Source organism: Oratosquilla oratoria, chromosome 8 (genome assembly GCF_046742065.1).
Source record: "Oratosquilla oratoria isolate Oo_2021 chromosome 8, ASM4674206v1, whole genome shotgun sequence".
Classification (NCBI taxonomy): Eukaryota; Metazoa; Arthropoda; class Malacostraca; order Stomatopoda; family Squillidae; genus Oratosquilla; species Oratosquilla oratoria.
Genome location: NC_134784.1, coordinates 67,022,023 through 67,029,522, shown reverse-complemented (window position 1 = coordinate 67,029,522; position 7,500 = coordinate 67,022,023).

The window sequence follows — 7,500 nt, the reverse complement described above, 5'->3', positions numbered from 1 at the left end:
GAAGTAACGATAGGATGAGAAGTTCCATCTGTTCGTAGGAATGCTTTTCGGTTTTGCAGTCCTTCCGGTGGCTAATGCCAATGAAGGACTCGCGTGTCTCCTTGATGTTGTGCCAGATGATACATTGGAGTTTCAAGGTCATTGCTATTCTACATATGTTAATGGAGGATATAAAATTGTTAGTGCGCCAAATGGAATAATGCGATTGAAGAGGATAAATCCTTTGTATTCGTTAGTTACCAGATGATAAATTGGAGTTTCAAGGTAATTTCGATTCTACATATGTTAATGGAGGATTTGAAAGTGTTTGTGCACCAAATGGAATAATGCGATTGAAGGGGTTAAATTCTTTGTATTCGTTAGTATTGTGGAATGTGAATCGTGCAATTTTAACCGGTAGCGCCCGTACTATTAACTTCTATGAATTTGGAACTTCAAATATTTCAACATGATCGGACCTCGCCACCCTTCAGTTTGGAGGATCATAAATATGTTTCAAATGAGCAATGCTTCTGTCTCTGTAATGATTGCCCTTGACAACCTGGGACATCGCCAGTGGAACGTGTTCGCAAAAAAGTTGTAGAATTACAAGAACGTCTAAAATATATATCAGGATTTTGATAATTGGCAAAAGCGTGCACCGCATTTTTTGAGAAGAATTTCACGCAATATGTGCCTTTTGTTTTAACTGGTATAATAGTTAATGGAGGACAATAAAGGGGTCAGCTGTCGAGATGAACAGTATAGTGAGATCAGGTACGTGGTCAGGCTGGAGTTCATTTGTACTGTCAGGGGTCTAGAGTCAAGACCAGGGCTGGGGAACCTTTTTGTGCATGAAGGCCACCTTACAATTCATCGTCCCACATAGAGGCCGCACTGAACAAATTATTTTTTTTTTTTCAATTATTTTATCCCTTTTTATAATAAATAATATACTTTTTAAATAATAGAATTATAAATATTTTTTAAATAATATGTATATCAAAGGCCGCAGAAGGCCGCACTTTATGGCCCGGAAGGCCGCAGGTTCCCCACCTCTGGTCTAGACCAAGGTCGGGCCACGGAGGAGGTATGAGATCCCGAGGTGAAGTCACATACAAGCAAAGCCCTGAAGCAACAGTAGGTCCAGCCGTCTAAGTAAAATATACTGAATAGATATGGATGGAGATGATAATCATGATAATAGAACCCCAATGATAAAATTCTTTGTTTTTTAACGAAACTTATATTTTTGTATTTTCTTTTGTAGAGCATCTTAGACGAGTGTGAACGAAGAAACTTTTTTCCGAAACCAGAGGTCATCATGGCTGATTTTGCTCGACGACCAGGTTACGGAGAAAAGCTGTTTCTTTTATGTGACGCAGGTGGTTTGGAGAAAGGTATAACGACTATGACTCGCCAAGAAGTAACGATAGGATGAGAAGTTCCATCTGTTCGTAGGAATGCTTTTCGGTTTTGCAGTCCTTCCGGTGGCTAATGCCAATGAAGGACTCGCGTGTCTCCTTGATGTTGTGCCAGATGATACATTGGAGTTTCAAGGTCATTGCTATTCTACATATGTTAATGGAGGATATAAAATTGTTAGTGCGCCAAATGGAATAATGCGATTGAAGAGGATAAATCCTTTGTATTCGTTAGTTACCAGATGATAAATTGGAGTTTCAAGGTAATTTCGATTCTACATATGTTAATGGAGGATTTGAAAGTGTTTGTGCACCAAATGGAATAATGCGATTGAAGAGGATAAATCCTTTGTATTCGTTAGTATTGTGGAATGTGAATCGTACAATTTTAACCGGTAGCGCCCGTACTATTAACTTCTATGAATTTGGAACTTCAAATATTTCAACATGATCGGACCTCGCCACCCTTCAGTTTGGAGGATCATAAATATGTTTCAAATGAGCAATGCTTCTGTCTCTGTAATGATTGCCCTTGACAACCTGGGACATCGCCAGTGGAACGTGTTCGCAAAAAAACTGTAAAATTACAAGAACGTCTAAAATATATATCAGGATTTTGATAATTGGCAAAAGCGTGTACCGCATTTTTTGAGAAGAATTTCACGCAATATGTGCCTTTTGTCTTAACTGGTATAATAGTGAGTGATATTTCGTTCTGTCTGAACTGAGAATTAAAATGGAAGGTATACTGAATTTGTCGTTATTCTCTCATTAATTTTTGGATTTTTTCCAAACTAATCTATTTTATCTATTATGATTCATCGACAGGCCAAATTTTCTCTCATTATGTTTTAGATTTTTTCCAGACTAATCTATTTCATCTATAATGGTTTATCAGTAGGCCAAATTACTTATTCGGTTCTCTTTCTTCTCTGGTATTTTTTTCTAGGGTGTCTCTAGAGTTAACTCGTATAAGAGAAGACAACGAAATGGAGATTGGGAGGTTGAATGAGGGTTATGCTTATTGTTATCAACTTATACAACCGAAGAATCGTAATCCCAGGATGGTTCACATGAGGAATTGTCACCCTGTCGAAGACTGGGGTGACAATTCTTCATTTGAATTGGATCGGGATATACACTTTGGGGTGGCGCTTGTTTATTCATTGTAAGTCTCTTTAAACAGCATGAGTAGATGAACTGCCCTCGCAATCAACTCATTAGTAGGCTCAATTAGACACTGATTAATTATAACATTGTTTATTAGGATTAAAAAAATGTAATTGAACAGAAATAATCATTTTTTCAAAGCACTAAGTGTAATCAGCCTAATCATCTAGATGAAATACATGTATACTTTAACATGAATATAAATATACTATTCATACTATCAGCATCCTGGAATATTCAAACATATGGGATTTTGATCATTATGTGTAGGATTATGAACAATGAGATATTGACTGTGGGATTTTAATTTGTGGGATTTTGATCTATGGAGTTTTGAACGTACAGCCTGCAGGACTTAACATATTACTCGCATGTTTGGTGAAGTGACAATTAAACTTCAATATCTCAAAATGTATTGTATTAAACGTAGGCTTACACAACCCAGAAAGCAGATTATAGCTTAGATGACACCATTCTAGAGAGAGCAGAATGCAAGATACTTGGGAGTGCTAGTGAGTTCTGATCTTAAATCTAGGAAAGTGAGGAAAAAAGTGAATTAGCGCCAGGAATAGTTCTAATAAAGCATTGGGTATCATTGTAAGGACGGTTAGAAATAAAAGTGCAGAGATAGAGTGCTAGTGACCCCTGATTTTAAATGCAGGAAAGTGAGGAAATAGTGAATTAGCGCCAGGAATAGTTCTAATAAAGCATTGGGTATCATTGTAAGGACGGTTAGAAATAAAAGTGCAGAGGTAGAGTGCTAGTGACTCCTGATTTTAAGTGCAGGAATGTGAGGAAATAGTGAATTAGCGCCAGGAATAGTTCTAATAAAGCATAGGGTATCATTGTTAGGACGGTAAAAATAAAAGTGCAGAGGTAGAGTGATAGTGACTCCTGATTTTAAATCTAGGAAAGTGAGGAAAGAGTGAATTAGCGCCAGGAATAGTTCTAAATTACTAAAGCATTGGGTATCATTGTAAGGACGGTTAGAAATAAAAGTGCAGAGGTAGTTATCAAATTCTATCTAGCGTTAGACCCATCCTTGTGTATGTCGCACTGTTTTGGTCTCCTTACTATAGAATGGATATCATTTCACCAGAAATAGTACAGAGGATTATGACCGAAATGATACATTGGCTCAGAAATTTACTATAAAAGGATAGGCTTAGGCACATTAATTTACAATCTCTGGAAATTCGTAGAGTGCAGGGTGATTAATAGAGGTGTTGAAGTAGATCAAGGGCTTTAACAAGGGGGATGCAAAAAAGGTTTATTTATATTAAGACAACAGGGCAGGACTCTCAGTAATGGATTTAAACTTGATAAATTTAGATTTAAGAAGGAAATGGGGAAGAACTGGTTTACCAATAGAGCGATCAAGGAATGGAATAGACTTAGTAACCATCTAGTAGTGAGCGCTGAAATTATCGGCTGTTGTAATAAAAGGCTAGATAGCTTCATGAATTTGGATGATAGGTGGCAATGGACATATAACTTCCTAGTATAGACCTTATGGTCTCTTGTAGTCTCCTTCATTTTTGTTTTCTTATGATATTTCCACAGCTGGGCCTAATGGGCGAATGTGGTTTACCCCCACAGTTTCATATAAACAAACATGGTGGTACTTCTTCATTGTCCACTCCAGAGTAATATGAAAAGACAAGAAGAAATCCTTTCGGATTATTTGTACGTCACTTTGCTATCCATTTAAAACCATTCTCCATTTATACTTATCTATTGTCCACTCCTTTCCCTGCTAAACAGTTATTCCCCTTTACCGAAAGTCCCCCTTTTACCACATCCATCCATCTCATTTTGGGTCCTTCCCTCAAGATTACTCCCTCCTCTTTGCATTCTACACTCGTTTTGCAAGAATGTGTGAGAGAAGAGAAAGTAGAACAAGACGAAATGGGAGAGAAAAAGAAACGAGGTAAGGTTAGGAAAAGGGTCGGACGGAATAGAAGGAAAACGAGGAAGGTAATGATAATAAGGACGGATAATAGAGAAAGAGGAATACATAAAAAAAAGAGAAAGAAAGAAAGGACGAGAGATGAAATATGGATAATCCGATAAGATAAAAGGAAGAAATGGGGGACTTAGAGAATAAAGGAATGGAAATTTGGTGACGAAAGAAGAAAACGAAGAAAAAGGAGAAGAGAGGGGAAGACACATTTGGGGAAATGAAGGAATAGGAAGGGAAGGAAGGAGAGTGGAGGAGAAGGGAGGGGAAGGAAAGGGAAGGGAGAGATAAGGATGGGATGGGACAGGAAGGATATTGAAGCAATAGAGAGGAAAGGAAAGGAATTTGGAGAGTAATGAAAAGAAAGCGAGGAGAGGAGATGAAAGTAGACGGCAGGTGATAAGAATGAAAGGGAAGTAGGATAGGGGAGGGGAGAAGAAGGAAGGCAAAGATGGGTAAGAAAGTAGACTTGGGAAAGGAAAGTAAGGAGAGAAGAAGGAGGGAAAAGGAGGGGGTTGGGAAGGGAATGAACGGGAAGGGAATGGGGGAGGTAGAATGAGAAATATAATTAAAAACACGTAAGCTGGGAGAATACGCCTGGGAAACTTGGCGGAAAGCAGGGACCCTCGAAGGGAGTTACTGGGTTAAATAATTAATTCAGGGAGAGAGAAAGAATGGGGAAGGGAGGAAGAGAGGTTGTAGAAAAATAAGGGAGAAAGGAGTTAAGGAAGAAGGAGCAGAATAAGAAAAATAAAGTGCGAAGGAGAGGTGGGGAGAGAAGTATATAAGGATGAAAGGAGTGACGAAAAGGAGGAGGGAACATAAAGTAAAAGAAAAAGAGATGAAGGTACAGGGGCAGAGGGGAAGACAGGGGGAAAAGGAAGGAGGGTGAGATGATAGGAAGGAATAGGGAGAATTAAAGAGGTGAGGAAGGAGAGGGGACGGAGAATGAGAGAGAAGAAAGGGAAGAATAGGACAGAAAAAAAATTAAAGAAAGGAAGAGGCTGTTTGGATGAGAGGCAGAAGAAAGAAGGAAGAATGAATAAAGAGAAAGATTAAATGGAAGAAGACGAGAAGAAGAACAGGAAGAGGAGGCTAGAAGTCAACTTCACCAATTAAAATTTCAGTAGAAAATTTTTTCGTTCTATTTTGCAGCAGATTATTGAGTTTTGTCCGTGTTGCACTCGATAGATATTATTTTAACGGTAGAAAATTTTATTCATATGAGAGGAACTCCATGTGATCGTTTTTTATTCCAGTTTACGACATATGCTTTTAATCACTTGAAGAGAAACTGAGGGCAAGAATGACTTGATTCAACATTTCTTAACCTAAAAGAATACCAACATTAGTTTGGGTGCTAAAAACAATCTTACATGATGCTGAAGAAATTTTTATGTACAGTACAAGAGGTTAGCTATTGTACACTCAGGAAAGTGTTGCACTTACGGTGTCCTATGACATACGTATGCTTCCGGTACCTGTATGAAAATACAAGGAAACTAAAAGATGCTGTTGTGTGGTTTTCTGTTATCTTAGAACATTTTAAGATTTTAATGAAAATATTAGACATTTTGGTAAGAAATCGGTTTCATCATGTTCTGTTACTATTGCGGACACTAGAATCAAGCCAATGGTATATGAGAACAATGTTTACATGTTGAGGCAAATGCATAAAAATGACACGAGTCTAGTTCCCCATTATTCATCTTCCCCAACTTGTGGTAATGTCTCAGCAAATGTAGATATACCTTTTACTATTGTCACACTAATACAACCTAAAGAAAAATAATATTGTACCATGTATATACATATATTGAACATTCTTCTATGAAAGATATGTTTGCATGGTTTGGATACATCATTGGGCAGGTTTGGGTAGTCGCAATGATATATCTTAAGATGCTAACACACGCGGAGGATTGGCATTATAATTTTGTGAGGATTAGCGTCAAAAGTCTAGTCCTGATAAAACCCTCACCGTCCACGGGCTCTTGATTTTAATCGTCAATCCACGTTAGGTTGGGAAAGGTTTGGCGTCATTGACGCCAAACGTCTGCGTGTAAGGATCGCACTAGACGCTTGAGGCCATGTGAAGCTAATTGGATGCGTATGGGAGGGAAAGTAGACATCAAGGAGCCAGTCATCTTGTGATTCACCTTGGTCTTTCGATCACATATCCAACACGTGATCGACAGCTATTTCTCTCTAGGAAGAGAGCTCAGAGCTCGTATGACCGATCTATGGGCAATGCTATGACCTTACACGCACACACACACCCAACTCCCCGCCCACGAGAGTTGGAGTAACGACTCGAAGCGCAGCTATACTAAAATAATTTCAGCCCTGGGCATGATTCGAACCAGGTACCGCCGGTATCGCCGTACTGACAGTCTGGGACTTTACCAACCGCGCCACAGAGTTGTGTCAACATCTATTCATTATTATTTGCACATAATGACAGGTAAAATACAGAAGAATGCTCTACTGATAGTACTACGTAATGAATCGACGAATTTGAAGAACGCCGCTTAAAAAAAAAAAAAAGTCGATTATGAACTAAAACGTGGCTAAAAAGAGAGACAAGTTATCTCATATGGTGTTGCTGGACGAGCTAAGAGATCATAGCCCTGATGGTTTTAAAAAATCTCCTTAAGGATGTCTAATGATTTAATCAGATATTTGCAGGCCTAGTTTACCAGATGATATATAACCTACATATTTTTTCTTTAACATATTCAATATTCTATTTACTGTTTTGCACTTGACTAATTGTTCATAAGCCTTTTGTATCTGTTTGAATACTTAGCACTGCGCACTTTACTTGAGCATGGGAAGCTCCTGTACATTTCTGTGAAGCCTTGAATGATATCACGGAACATAAATCAAACGTTTTTAGGCAAATGTCTAAGCCTGGTTATATAGCCCTCTAAATATTCTTCACAACTGAACGCAAATGGTGGTTAC